General features: G+C 40.8%; 1 protein-coding gene and 1 non-coding gene across 3 annotated transcripts in view; both read right to left on the bottom strand.

Moving 5' to 3' along the window:
* The window catches only part of CTNND2 (catenin delta 2), a 1,099,643-nt gene that overhangs the window by 834,514 nt on the left and 250,005 nt on the right, over window positions 1-15,124 (bottom strand). The window lies entirely within an intron of this gene.
* TRNAC-GCA (transfer RNA cysteine (anticodon GCA)) lies at window positions 14,557-14,628 on the bottom strand. Its single transcript has one exon. It is a non-coding gene; the product is annotated as a tRNA-Cys (tRNA).

Raw genomic sequence — 15,124 nt, 5'->3', positions numbered from 1 at the left:
TTGCTCCCTTCTCAATCAATTCAGATACTATTTCCTGAGCATCTGGTATATGTCAGACCTTGTGTGAAGCCCTATAAAGCCAGAAAAATGGGAATTAAAAATGATGTTAATATCCATTTCTATCCCAATTAAAGTACTATAATTAATTGAAGTCTAAAACCAAAGTGTAAAACTCAGTCTGCAATAAGGTCAAGGAATTTTGATCCAGGCTGGATCTCACTCTCTCATGTGCTAGTAATATTAACTACAATCCAAAGCTCAAAGCTTTAGGGCTGGACTTTGAAATAACTGCTTCACTGCCTTCTTTCAAATGGGATAACTCAATGGTCCCTTTCTTTTACTAGTCTCATCAGCTTCCTTACTTTCTGTACCTACATATGCTCAAGACTCTTACAAACTATGTCTTTAAACATGCCAACAAATAGATGTAAACCAGCTCCACAAAATATGTCCTCCTGAGCTGGTGTCATGTTTCTTTCAATCTTGCCTTTGTTGTCAAATATTTTGAATCAAGAGTGAATCTTCATTATTTTCAAGATCTTGCCTCTGTTTAACCTGATTTTTGGCTCAATGGGTAAAGAATCTGCCTGCAATGCAGGAGACACAGGAGACATGAGTTTGTTCCCTGGGTCAGGAAGATCCCCTGGAGGAGGGCATAGTAACTTACTCTAGTATTCTTGCTTGGAGAATCTCATGGACAGAGGAGCCTCGAGGGCTACAGTCCACAGAATCACAAGGAGACATAACTGAAGCAGCATAGCACGTTGTCCCTACACAGTCACTGAAATGTCCCTTCCCATTTAACAAATAACCTTCTTATCACCTTACTTTGCACCATATCTGTTGCACCCGGTACTGCTAAACAGCTTTTGAAACTCTCATCTATTTGATGAAGCAGTGTCTTTCCTTTATTCTTAACTAACTTTTCTCTCCATATTTGCCTAACCTGTTTCTCATCCTCCATGCCCTTCCTAAGCATCACCATGCCCAGAGCAGACAGTGATGGCATGCTTACCAGATAACAATTCCTCCCCAGGACAAGGATTCAGTCAGGAGTCTACTTTTCCTGTAGGTCAGGGTGTGTTGAGGGGGTAATTAGAAGGTGAAGGCAGGAGATCACGAAGGGTCTACCAAGCAAATCATGGTCATCCTGGTCACGTTGACAGTGCCTGATTCATTGATGTACCACTTTGAAACTGGAGGGCAGATGTGTGAGGGGTGGGCGAGGCTTCTGTGATATGTGGTCTTGCTACTAAGAAAGAGACCTTTGAAGAGCTAGCTTCTTCTCTGTCTGGAAATTGTCACATCTACATGTGCTGCAGCCTGCTTCCCACCTGCCTGAATACTGAGTCCAAAGCAGAGGACAGCAGGACTAAAAGAAGAGTGGAGAGGCAAGACTTGGGATCCAACATATCTCTGTGTGCCCTGCTATAGGGAATAACACTTTATCTTGAGGTTTAAGCTAGACTCTTGTGAGTCCCTTGGACAGCAAAGAGATCCAATTAGTCCATCCTAAAGGAAATCAGTCCTGAATATTCATTGGAAAGACTGATTCTGAAGCTGAAACTCCAATACTTTGGCCACCTTATGTGTGAAGAACTGACTCATTGGAAAAGACCCTGATGCTGGGAAAGATTAAAGGCGGGAGGAGGAGGGATGACAGAGGATGAGATGGTTGGATGGCATCACCGACTCAATGGACATGAGTTGGAGTAAACTCCGGGAGTTGGTGATGGGCAGGGAGGCCTGGCCTGCTGCAGTCCATGGGGTCGCAAACAGTCAGAGACGACTGAGCGACTGACCTGAACTGAAACTAGCCTGAGTGAGCCTCAGCTCCCAGCCAGCCACACAATCACCAGGGTCAACAAGCAACACACCAACAACCATTAGGAACCCATACTGCCATTCTGTTTTTCACTTTCAGTACAGTATTCAACCAATTACATGATGCATTCAATACTTTATTATAAAACAGGCTTTGTGTTAGATGATGTTGCCCCACTGTAAGCTAACATAAGTGTTCTGAGCACACTTAAGGTAGAATATGGGCTTCCCAGGCAATGCTAGTGGTAAAGAACCCATCTGCCAAAGCAGGAGACGTAAGAGACGTGAGTTCGATTTCTTGGTTAGGAAGATTCCCTGGAGAAGGGAATGGCAACCGACTCCAGTATTCTGGCCGGTGAATGGCATTGACCGGGGAGCCTGGTGGGCTATAGTCCACAGGGTCACAAAGAATTGGACATGACTGAAGGGGCCTGGCATACACACACGTAGAATAGGCTATGATGTTCAGTAGGTTAGGTGTATTAAATGCATTTTCAACTTAGCATATTTTCAGTGTTACTGTGGGTTTATTCAGATGCAACTTTTTTTATGGTGTACCATTTCTTTTTTTTGTGGTGAGAACGGTTAAGATCTACTCTCTTAACATCTTTCTAGTACAATGTTGTTAACAACAATCATGATGCATGTACATTGTTGTGTACAAGTCGTGTCTGACTCTTTGAGACCCCATGGATTGCAGCATGCCAAGCTTCCCTGTCCTTCACTATCGTCTGAAGTTGGCTCAAACTCATATCCATTGAATTGGTGATGCTATCCAACCAGCCCATCCTCTGTCACCCCCTTCTCCTTCTGCCCTCAATCCTTCCCAGCATCAGGGTCTTATCCAATGAGTCCACTCTTCATTCACATCAGGTGGCCAAAGCATTGTATATTTAGATCCCCAGGATACATTCATCTGACAGTTGGAAGTTGGACGACCAGTATCTCCCATTACTCCCCACCCACTTACCCTAGCTCCTGGTAATCCCCATTTGTAGGCTCTGTTTCTATGCATGGGGCTTTCTTAGATTTCACATACAAGTGATATCATATAGTGTTGGTGTGATTTCCTTAGCAAACCTGACCTTGTACCTGATAGCTATTCCACAGCACCTCCACTGTGTTCTTGTTAAAGGACTCTCTCAGTGATCTTGCCTCTTGAGTAAACAAACCATTCTTTTTCCATTTCCATCAAGGTAAGTTCAGAAAGGGAGAAGAAATGCAACAGAAAGTATAAAGACTCACTTCTTTGTACAAGCCAACGCTTTTTGTTACTACACAGTTATCTTAATTATAGAGTCATTTGTCACCACTGACCACTCCAGAATACATGTTACAAGAGTTTTTGCGTGATTTCTTTAAAAAAAGAAGAAAAACAAAACTGGCTTACACACCTCAGAAAGGAAGATCTTGCCAGCTACCTGCAAGTTTACTAATTACCTGATAGAAGAATCTCCTGACCTGTCAGGAAAGGGTTACTTTTTCTCAGCAGCCTCCCCCTAGCCACCTTTTGAAGTAATTATCACCATATAGCAGGAAACAGACAAGCTGTCTCCATAGAAATGACTGCAACAGCTTGCCGTCCTTCTGTGCAGGTAAATGCACTGCTTACTCTCCCCCTGGGCACCTGGGAGCAGCACAGTGGCCTCTCTGTAGCTTCCAGACATTGAATCACAGCACAGAGTCATGTAGCATCCGAATTCTCTCTGATTTTCAGGGGGAAGCACGCAGTGGCAGCACGTTGGCTTAATGTATGGCAACCTCACATTCTCTTATGAGACAAGTAGATCTTTCTGTGAAAGTTATTCTCCCTATGTGAAGCCCAGGACACTTCTGCTGGGCTGGTGATAATATTTACTAGCAAGCAACAGATGGAAGTAGGATGACAGAGACAGGGCCAGGTGCCGAGGACTGCCCGCGCGCCCTAACACACAATATTCCATAGCTGATCTGAACACAATTTACTCAGGGCTATTTGCACATTATCCCCCCAACATCTGGGTACACTCATAAAATGTGAGCATGTGTAGATAGTGAAGGCATTCAAAATCAAAGGATTCCATGTGAATGTACATGAGGACACTGAATAAACGTGGAGGAAAATAAATGAGAGTCCTTCTTTAATTTCTTAGTTCTTTTGCTACAATTATAAAGGTCAACAAACTCAGTGCAATGTGAATCCAGACACGTTTCACAATAAACAGAAGGTGAAAGGTATGAGAAGACACTGACCTGGGCCCAGTTCCTGGTACCTTGCAGGTGTTCAAAGATTCAGTTGCAGGCAATCTAAGGGACCTTAACTTTGGATAGAAAAGCAACACGCAGACCAAGAAGCTAAATACACTGGCACGTATTCTGCTGTTCAGAATGGGATTAAGGAAAACAACAAAACACATTACCACTGAAATAAACACGTATGAATGACAAGGAAAAGAAAGGGAGAGGGAATTAGAAGGCACAAATGAAACATGCGGAAAATGTAATAATTGAATACAGATAATTATTAATTTTCTTGGATTAGAATATGTGTCCTCACAACGTAATTTAAACCACATTTTCCACACTATTTATTTGTCGGTCAATCGTGCATTGATTTATAAATTCACCTTTTTCTTAAGGTTCAGTTTGCACTGCTACCAGTCACATTCTTATGGCTTATCTCACCCGCTTCTAGTTTCTAACATATCTTACTTACCCTTCTCTACACATCACTTAGAAATTCACAGACACATAGTGGAGACTCCAGACTTTTAAACTCTCTCTTAAATGCAGTGCATTAACCAGAATATGAAGCTTCGGTGTCAGAATGTAAACTCCAACAAGATGTCAAAAATTTCACCAAAACAACCTGAAGTATTCTCAGCACTGCACAAACTCCGTGCCAAACAGCGGCAGAAAATGAACAAGTTTCATTTGCAGCTAATCTGTACTTTCTCCTAAGTCATATATTTAAACCTGGATTTTAAAATCCATGGTAAAATCATCAGTAGAATATTCATAATCCAGTATAAAGACAATTATTTCCCAAACCTGTATTTATCTTTTTTAATGGTTTGTAGACAAGCTAACTCAATGACTCCTAATTATTGCAGGCTGCCTTTGCATTTACATGGTATTTTGCCAATAATCAGTATTCCTCATCTTTTTTCTATAAGACTGCACTTTATAAAGTGCTCAAAGAGAAAAGGAATGCATATCTTCTTAAACTTGCTTCTTTGGTTGGAGTTTTTGGCTGCACTGTATAGCATGCAGGCATGCCACAGGACCAGGCATGGAACCTGTGCCCTCTGCAGGGGAAGCATGGAGTCGTAACCACCAGACTTATCTTTAAGAAGGAAAGGGCCTTCTTAAACTTTAGAATGAAGGGAAATATTCTCTGGGAAGTGGAAATGTCATGGTTTAAATGGTCCAAGGGACAGATTACCCTGAGCAGCTGCAGTGAGTTTCCAATCACATTCCTTTAAAACACAGCTTGAAAGCACACAGCGTAAACTAGAAGTCTCTGCTGCAATCCCGCAGAGCAACAGCCTACAGAGCTCCAGGCAGGATGACGGTGTCGTTCCATCATGATGACTGAGCGACTGCCTCCAGGTCAAAGCTCCAAGTCACTGCATCCTGCCCACGTCTCCACTTCCTCATGGGTAACATGAAGGGTTTGGAGAAAACAAACTGAGTTCTCAACAGTTCTAAACTGTTGTGATGGTAAAAATGCTACAGTTGCGTGATTTCAGGGATGAGAAGGACACATTTTTACAAGGTCTGCACATCTGGGAAAAGAAGCAAAGAAATGCCACCTCTTTGTTTCCATTTGTTTCACAGTGACCTGTGTTCAACACACTTATGAGCATGTCCCAAGAGATGACAGGCTTTTCAGGGCAATTTTGCTTTCAGAGAGAAATCATGAGCTCAGAATCTGTGCTTGATGCCAACAGAATTTTAAATCTTAAGACAGATAGGAATATCCGCCACCCCTTTCCCGCCCCTGCCCCGGAAAGATCCTTTCTAATTTAAATGTGAAGATGGCTCTCAAAACTACAGTTACATTTACTATATTAACAACTTTTATAGGTTGGTAGTTTTCAATTTTATAGGTTGGTAGTTTCACAGAACGATGGAAGATTGGAGGCGAACCCTTAGTAAAGAAACAAAAACTTCATAAAGGCTACAAAGAAAGAAAAGGACATTAGGCTTATTGTAAACATCCAGTTTTGTCTGATTCTTTGCCACACCGTGGACTATGGCCTACCAGGCTCCTCCATCCATGGGATTCTCCAGGCAAGAATACTGGAGTGGGTTGCCCTTTCCTTCTCCAGGGGATCTTCCTGATCCAGGGATCAAACCCAGGTCTTGTGCATTGCAGGCAGATTCTTTACCATCTGAGCCACCAGGGAAGCCCAACAGAGGCGGATTCTTTACCAACTGAGCTATGAGGCAAGGCCCCAAACAATTTAGTATCAGCAATTCCATGAGGTTCACCATAAGCAGATTGTTACCTTTAGACAAAACCCAGATAAATAGCTAATAGGAATATCAACAACATGCTGACTACTAAGACCTTTTTCTTCACTAGACCTGGCGCCACTCTTTCAAATGGAGGGCAGCAGATGAAGTGTATGCGTGAACTTGATAAGCATAAAAACTCAGGGAATCATGAGGACCAAAGTGACCTGTATAACCCATGCTCTGCCAAAACTGGTTGGATTTCTTTAAAATAGAAATTAAAATGACAGCCATCACAATGAACACAAGAACAGGTCACAATCTCATCTTTCATGACTTTCTCATAACAAATTTGAATTTTCTGGTAATTTGAGTGTCAGGTTGTGCTCAACTGTATGTAAACAAACAAATTAGGGTCATATGACCTACTGTGCATGCATGCATGCTCAGTAATGTCTAACTCTTTGCACCCCTTGGACTGCAGCCCACCAGACTCCTCTGTCCATAGGATTTACCAGGCAAGAATAGTGGAGTGGGTTGCCATTTCCTACTCCAGGGGATCTTCCTGACCTAGGAATCAAACCCAGGTCTCCTGTATTAGTAGGTGTATTCTTAACCACTGCAGCGCCTGGGAACCCCTATATGACCCGGTAATTTGTCGCAAGATAGATATTGGGTTTTAAGTGTAAAAATTAAATAAAGCAATTTCTTCTAATCATAGCTTACTTTACCAAATAAAACTATTTTCTCCAACTTAAACTTTTACTTCTTAATAAAGACAATCAAGACAGCCAACTTTGCAGGTAAACACCGGAAGGTTTTTCTAGGTAAAATTACATGGATAAGTAAAACAATAATCATTTTAATGATAATACTAATCCTCTTACTCCTAGTTTCCATTTGGTGAATACTTGCAATTTTATTGCTCTCTGTTCCAAGAAACTCTACAGACATTATCTCATGTGTTTCCTACACACCACACCTACATGGGAGCTATTCTCCCTGGTTTAGAGATGAAGCGATGAAGATCCGAGGGGCTTATCCTTAATCCTCTCATTCTCTAAAAAGAAGTTCTATTAACATTCACATCTATTATATAAACAAGCTTAACAAATTAACAAAAAATCGTGAAGCACTGAACTTTGAAACATACTTCTATAGCACAAAAGATGAAATAATAAACAGACTGTGGATAACTCTGCCAGGCATGATGAAAGAACAGCTAACAGCAGGCCACTGCATTGGCTATAATCAGCAGCAGTCCATCTTCATATTCAGGGAACTTACTTTTCCAGTCAGAGTTAGGGAAGCAACCTTTTGGAGGGTGAGCTGTTAGTGGATGGGGATGGAGGGGAAGGATTGTTACTAAATTGCATAATAATTTAGTGATAATTCTATTGTTGTTCAATCACTAAGTCATATCTGACTCTTCACAACTCCATGGACTACAGCACACCAGCCTCCCTTGTCCTTCCCGTTCTCCTGGAGTTTGCTCAAATTCGTGTCCATTGTGTAAGTGATGCTATCTAACCATCTCATCCTCTGCCGCCCCCTTTTGTATTACTAGTGAATAAACTACATTTATTGTTTATTTTTTGCCATACTCAAAGGGCTTTCCCGGGAGCATTTGTGATTTCCTGACAAGCATTCACAGAGCCAGTATCTCTGGCTCCTCCTCATGAAACAAGTCCTGCCGATGAATGTGCAAGGGTGATACATCCCTAAATGTTAGCACATTAAAAAAAAAACTCATAGTTTTTTTTTTAATTGACAAAATTCTCATTTAAAAATCGCACAACATGGTTTCTTAGTGGAATTCATATATATATATATATATATATATATAATATTTAATATTATATAACCCTGGAATAGGATATGGCAACCCACTCCAGTATTCTTGCTTGGAAAATTCCATGGACAGAGGAACTGGCAGGCTACAGTCCATGGGGTCACAGAGAGTCAGATACAACTTAGGGGCTGAACAACAACAACAGTACACTTTTAATATAGAGGAAAGTAGAAAAGAGTCGACAGGGTAAGAAAACAGAATTTTTCATTACCCATCCTTCCTAGAAATGTGTCTCCCAAGACTCTTTTTCACATGCTCTCCATATCTACTTTCACTACAATTCAGGCCATTTTGCCTTAAAAGTCTTTTGAATTCACCCTCCCTCTCCCATTTCCCCTGGCATTCACCTGGTTAAGCTCTTTGTCAATTTTTTTTTTTTTTTTTGCCTGGACTACTCTGATAACCTCCTAACTGGCTTCCCAAACACAACACTGATTTCTTTCAATTTATTCATCCTTTAGCTGGAGTGATCTTCCTGAACCCAAGTGTGATCACATCACCCCCTGCTTCGCATCCTTCCATAGCTGTCGTGTATAAAAAATGAACTGCATCACAAAGCCAACAGAGGGCCTTTGTCATGGCCTCCTGCCAGCCTGCCTCTGACACTCTCCACCTACAGTCATCACACCCCCATCACCAGAAACGATTCCCAGTGCCCCCAAAACATGATATTCTGTTTCCTCTATAGATTTAAGGATAAAGAATCAGCATGTAGACTCCAGCAGCATCTACTGAGATTCAAAATCTGCTTGGACCACTTGTTACCAGAGGCCTGAGGAAGTGGCTATATGCTCTTGAAGCTGCAGTTTCTGCTGTAATGCTGCTGCTACTGCTGGTAAGTCACTTCAGTCGTGTCCGACTCTGTGCGACCCCATGGACTGCAGCCCACCAGACTCCTCCGTTCATGGGATTTTCCAAGCAAAAGTACTGGAGTGGGGTGCCATCTGCTGTAATAGGGAGGAGCTAATTGGACCTCACAGAGCTTATTTGTAAGGATCAAATGAGATAATGCATGGAAAGTTTCCATACAGTGCTTGGCTCATGCACTGGTAATCCTTACAGGGCCCTATTCTGAGAGCTCAAAATTCATTACACTTAACAGAACAGGCAGGGGAAACCCCAGCCCAGATAGAACACGTATTCCAGTGCGTGCATGCATGCTGAGTTACTCCAGTCATGTCTGACTCTTTGAGACCCCATGGACTGTAGCCCGCCAGGCTCCTCTGTCCATGGGATTCTCCAGGCAAGAATACTGGAGTAGGTTGCCATTTCCTCTCTTAGGGATCTTCCTGACTTAGGGATTGAACCCACATCTCCTATGTCTCCTGCATCGCAGGCAGTTTCTTTACCCACTGAGCCATCAGGGAAGCCCCATTACAGTGGAGAGAGACAGTTTTTAAAATTAATGAATATTTTATACAGTATACTTGAGGTTACAAATTCCTACAAAGGACACCAGAGCAGGGTTAGCAGAAGTGTCCTTTTAAGTAGGGAAGGCAGGGAAGACCTTATTGGTTAAACAGCATTTAATCCAAAATGTGAGGGAGGCAAGGAAATGAGCCCTGTGGACCTCTGGGAAGAAGATTCAGGCAAAGAAAAGAGCCGGGAAAATCCCTGTGGTGGGAATGGGCCTGGAGAGCTTGTGGCTGGCAAGGGGACCCTTGAGGCTGAAGCCAGGCATGCCTGGTTGACAGAAAGAATAGACTCAGAAAAGTCATGGTGAAGCAGATTGTGCTGTGGTCTGGGGCCCTGTTAAGGAAGTTAGTTTTACTCGATTCACCTTTGTGGGAAATTTTACCCAGTTTTCCAAGCTGGGTCAGAAGCTGTCTGTCCCTACTCCCATAAAGCACCCAGTACCTTCACCATGGCATTTATTACAGCAGCCCTCCCAACCCTCCAACTTAGCCAGGCTCTGCCATTCATCACAGTGTCCCCAGCCATCTTCTGGGGGCACATCAGGAATGGTTCAATAAGAAACAAAGGAAATGATGGTGAAGGAACCAACGAAAAATAAGCAATGCATGTTCAGAAAACCAACAAAAAGTGTCCATGCCACGGTGAGTTGAGTATACAATTTAAGATTCTGAAAAGAGTGATAGAAAATAAACATATATCGCCCACAAACATCATGTTCAAATTTTCAGAAATTTCAGCAACGAGGTTCAGAGACACTAGATGACTTTGCTAAAATTATTCTGTTTTATAATTTTCCAGATTCTTGCATGTGTTTCTCAAAAATAACCCTGTGCTTTTTAGACTGAAGTATGTCCGTTCTCAACTGAGGCCTGAAATAACAAGTGACCGGAGGGCACAGCAACCCACTCCAGTATTCTTGCCTGGAGAATCCCATGGGCAGAAGAACCTGGTGGGCTACAGTCCATAGCGTTACACAGAGTCGGACACGACTGAAGCGACTTAGAAGCAGCAGCAGCAGAGGCAGACTCAGGCCTAGGACTCAGGAACCCATGCGCCCTGAGAAGGACTTGGTTGTGTGCACTGAATAGCATTGCTTCTTACAGCATAAATGAACCCAGGAGATTATCCATATCAGAACAGAACAGCTGCAGCAGAGAGCTAGGAGGAGGCAGGAAAACTGTCACAACCATCTGAGACAATGGAACAAATCTTGAGAGTGAGGGAGTAGAAGATAAACAGGAAATCGTTTCATTCTGCACCCACTAATCACAAATGGAGTCAGCCTTCTGATGAATGACACAGTGGGGACCACAAAGCTAGGGGCACTGACAACAGCTCCAAGCTGACTTGATTCGACAGTGTTGACACCAAAACCCTACTCCCCATAGTGTCTACTCTCTATAGTGCTGTTTTACCATACTGTACTTTTATCAATTCTAATGCTGATCTGCAATGCATTCATACAATGTAGAGCAGCTACGTATGCACGCTCAGTCGATCAGTCATGTCTGACTTTTTGGGACCCGCCAGGCTCCTCTGTCCATGGACTTTTCAGGCAAGAATAGTGGAGCAAGCAGGTTGCCCTTTTCTCCTCAAGGGGATCTTCCCAACCCAGGGAATGAAGTCCTGTCTCCTGTGCCTCCTGCACTGGCAGGCAGATTTTTTACCATTGTAAAAATTGTTTACCTGGGAAGTCCAGGAGCAGCTATAATAAAGACAAATGAACACTGTATGTGGACTCAGAAGAGACTCTTCATTTACTACCCATGAGAGCTTTGACAGGCTCATTTATTTTAATTCCAGACTCAGTTTTCCAATCTGTAAAATGAGGATGACAATATCCATTTTAAAGGCTTAGTTATAGGACAAATAATATGGTAGGGTATTAAAAATGATGATGTGTCCTATGAAGGAAAGAGATGATGTAGATCTCCCCCTCCATATATATTTGTGGATTAACTGTGCTGCCTTAAAATTACATGAAGTTTTACTAAGATTTTACTTTATCATAATTATAAAATATATATGAAAGAATTTTCCTACTATCTAGATAACTAGGAGAACCTAAAACCAGCATCATACTCCACTCTCATTCCTAAATTTTGAGTAAAAAAATCAGTTTGTAAATGTCAACTGTAGAAAGTGTTGAGACATACTAATCTTTTTCTCATATAATGTGCTACATTTTCAGACAGATAATAATCATGGAATTGCAGAAATTGTCTAATAGATCTGTAATTCAGCAATACCACTTCTAAAATGTATCATGTGACATTTGACAAGGAGTAGTTATTGCAGCTTGTGATCATTAAAAATAAGGAATGAGTTATATCGAAGTACCTGGAAAGTTAAAAATAAGGCAATGTATTTCCTTCAACATGATAGGATCCTATCAACTCTTTTCAATGAAATATATTGTCATATAACAGAAGTTACTTTGTCAAAGCATTATTACAATTCCTGGCCTCCAAGTAGGACAGCAAATGCACAATATGAGTGAATTCCCATTCTTCCCTCCTACACAAAGTTGTGAAGAATATTTAGCACCAGTCAAACATCAGACAGAAATATATCTTGCTCTTTGAAAAACAATACCCTGAGTATAAGTCTTAAAACATAATCATTTCAAGTTTGGCAATTTTCAAATTGCTGCAATTGTAAAATGACTTAAAAGTGACAAGTCAAAGCAAATTACACTTTGGCAGGGAAATAAAAGCAGCACCAGAAGTGGGCTGGAAGAGCATAGAATCCAAAGTATCAGCTCACTGGCATGTCACAAAATCATGTAACTGTTGACCAATACTACTTAGCCATGCAGCAGCTTAAATGTACAACTGAACATAAAAAAAAGAAAAAAATCTGTCAAACAAAGTTACAGATGAATAAGAAAGCATATTTATTCAAGACCACATGGTCCTCAAATGCTGCTTCATTTTTACAAAAATACCAAGAAGTGAAACAAAGGGGAAAAGCACAAAGGATTCCACAGCCCTCTTTATTCACTTAAGGTTGTGGGGGCTCTGATTTAAGAATGGGTGCTCTCAACAAAATACTCTCTTTTCAAAGTAATAATTTTGATTGTTTATAATTATGCTACAAAACATTGCTGTATGCACTATGGGTTAATATGAAATTAGTAACTCCACATAGAAGAATCATAGCATACTAAGCTGAAAATACATGGAGAAGAAAATGTAAACCTTTAGTTTAAGAATGTATAAGCTGTGGTGCATACACACAATGGAGTATTACTCAACCATTAAAAAGAATACCTTTGAATCATTTCCAATGAGGTGGATGAAACTGAAGCCTACTATACAGAGTGAAGTAAGCCAGAAAGAAAAACACCAATACAGTATATTAACACATATATATGGAATTTAGAAAGATGGTAATGATAACCCTGTATAAGTTCAGTTCAGTCGCTCAGTCATGTCCAACTCTTTGTGACCCCATGAATCACGGCACGCCAGGCCTCCCTGTCCATCACCAACTCCCAGAGTTCACTCAAACTCACGTCCATCAAGTCAGTGATGCCATCCAGCCATCTCATCCTCTGTTGTCCCCTTCTCCTCCTGCCCCTAATCCCTCCCAGCATCAGAGTCTTTTCCAATGAGTCAGCAAAAGAGACACAGATGTATAGAACAGTCTTTTGGACTCTGTGGGAGAGGGCGAGGGTGGGGTGATTTGGGAGAATGGCATTGAAACATGTAGATTATCATATGTGAAACAGATCGCCAGTCCAGGTTCAATGCATGATACAGGATGCTCGGGGCTGGTGCACTGGGAGGGAGGGACCTCTGGGAGGGACCCAGAGGGAGGGTATGGGGAGGGAGGTGGGAGGGGGGTTCAGGATGGGGAACATGAGTACACCCGTGGCAGATTCATGTCTATGTATGGCAAAACCAATACAATATTGTAATTAGCCTCCAATTAAAATTAATAAATTTATATTAAAAAAAAGAAAAAGGAATAGTTAGAACTGAAACTAAAAGATGGGAAACATCAAGTAAAGTTGGGGATTTGTTCCTTCCCTCATTAATGGTAAAACCTATATATATATGTCAACTGAGGTCTCACTTTAAGTTAATCAAGATACATGAAGAAGTTTCAAGAAAAGAGATAAAGATCACTAAGAAAAGCAAGAGCAAAAAAAAAAAAAAAAAAGTAATGATTCTGACAATGTCAACAGCCTCATTGTTTCATTTTTTTTTTTAATCCATCAGACAGGATGTCTCCACAAGATAAAGACAAAAGAATGTGAATGAAGTAAATATCTTGACAGAAATGATATGTTTGGTTAATAGATCACAGAATGTAGTATTTAGGGTGAGTTTCGAAAATTATAGTTTCCCCAAACACACAAATACTCAACAGAAGCAATGCTTTGAAAAGTGACTTTCATCTTAAAGATACAAAGTTCAGATACATTTTTTTTTTTTTACTGTTTTTGAAGGAAATTTAAATACAAAGAAAATAAAGAAATATTCTGGTGGTCAATTATACAATTTATTGTTAAAATGTGCTCAGTACCTTTTCCCACACAAAACATTAATCTTTTCTTTGAAGTGGCTCTCTATAACCTAAAGGTTCTATAGCTAATAATTCAAAAATACAGTTGAAACTTTAGTTTAAAAGGTTTACTTAATATCTCAAAAGCATCATAAATATATTTTTGAATAATGATTCTATCATTAAAACCTTGAATTTTAGCAGGTTATTATTTAATCATTTGGATATATGGCTGAAATATACTTTTTAATTTCAATCTTGGATAACATTGAGTGTGTGATTGCTAGATATTTTAATTTTCTCCCTTGTATTCTTTTTTTTCTAAACTCTTCTGCAAAAATTAAAAAAAAAAAAAGGTATTTTTAAAGGGATATGATTCCTAAGTGAAAGTGAAAGTGAAGTCACTCAGTTGTGTCCGACTCTTTGTGATACCATGGACCAGGCTCCTCTGTCCATGGGATTTTCCAGGCAAGAGTGCTGGAGTGGATTGCCATTTCCTTCACCAGGGGATCTTCCCAACCCAGGAATCGAACCTGGGTCTCCCGCATTGCAGGCAGACGCTTTACCATCTGAGCCACCAGGGAAGCATAATTCCTAAGCCATCTTAAGCCATCTTAAAAAACATAAAACTTGACCTGAAAAAATATTGGAAAAATGATAAGGTATTAAAATGAAACAAGCCAGAAGCACATGAGACTGCCTCCACAGACACAGCTTTGCTGAAAACTCATCGTCTAGACTTTGTTTTATTGGGTAGCATGCAAATATTGGAAGGAGGACATAAAGACTGAGAAGGGACCTGAGGATGCAGAATGGCTCAAGAGCAGTCTGGAGGCATAAGACAGAGAAAAGATGCTGCTGCTGCGATGGTAAATGCCACTGTGAAGTTTAGGAAAAGGATGCAGACATTGATAAAAGGTTTTTAGAGGTTTAACTATGAGATGCTTGATAAAATCTCTCCTTTCTATGGCTCTAAAACTTTAGAAAAAATCTCCAACCCTCTTCAAAGTTTAATCCTAAAAATGTATGGGTCATTCATCTTTATATATTGCCACTCTTAAACTCATAGTCCAGAAACCA

Source organism: Bos taurus, chromosome 20, assembly GCF_002263795.3.
Source record: "Bos taurus isolate L1 Dominette 01449 registration number 42190680 breed Hereford chromosome 20, ARS-UCD2.0, whole genome shotgun sequence".
NCBI lineage: Eukaryota > Metazoa > Chordata > Mammalia > Artiodactyla > Bovidae > Bos > Bos taurus.
Note: the sequence above shows the minus strand (reverse complement) of the source record. Positions and strands in the feature narration are given on the sequence as shown.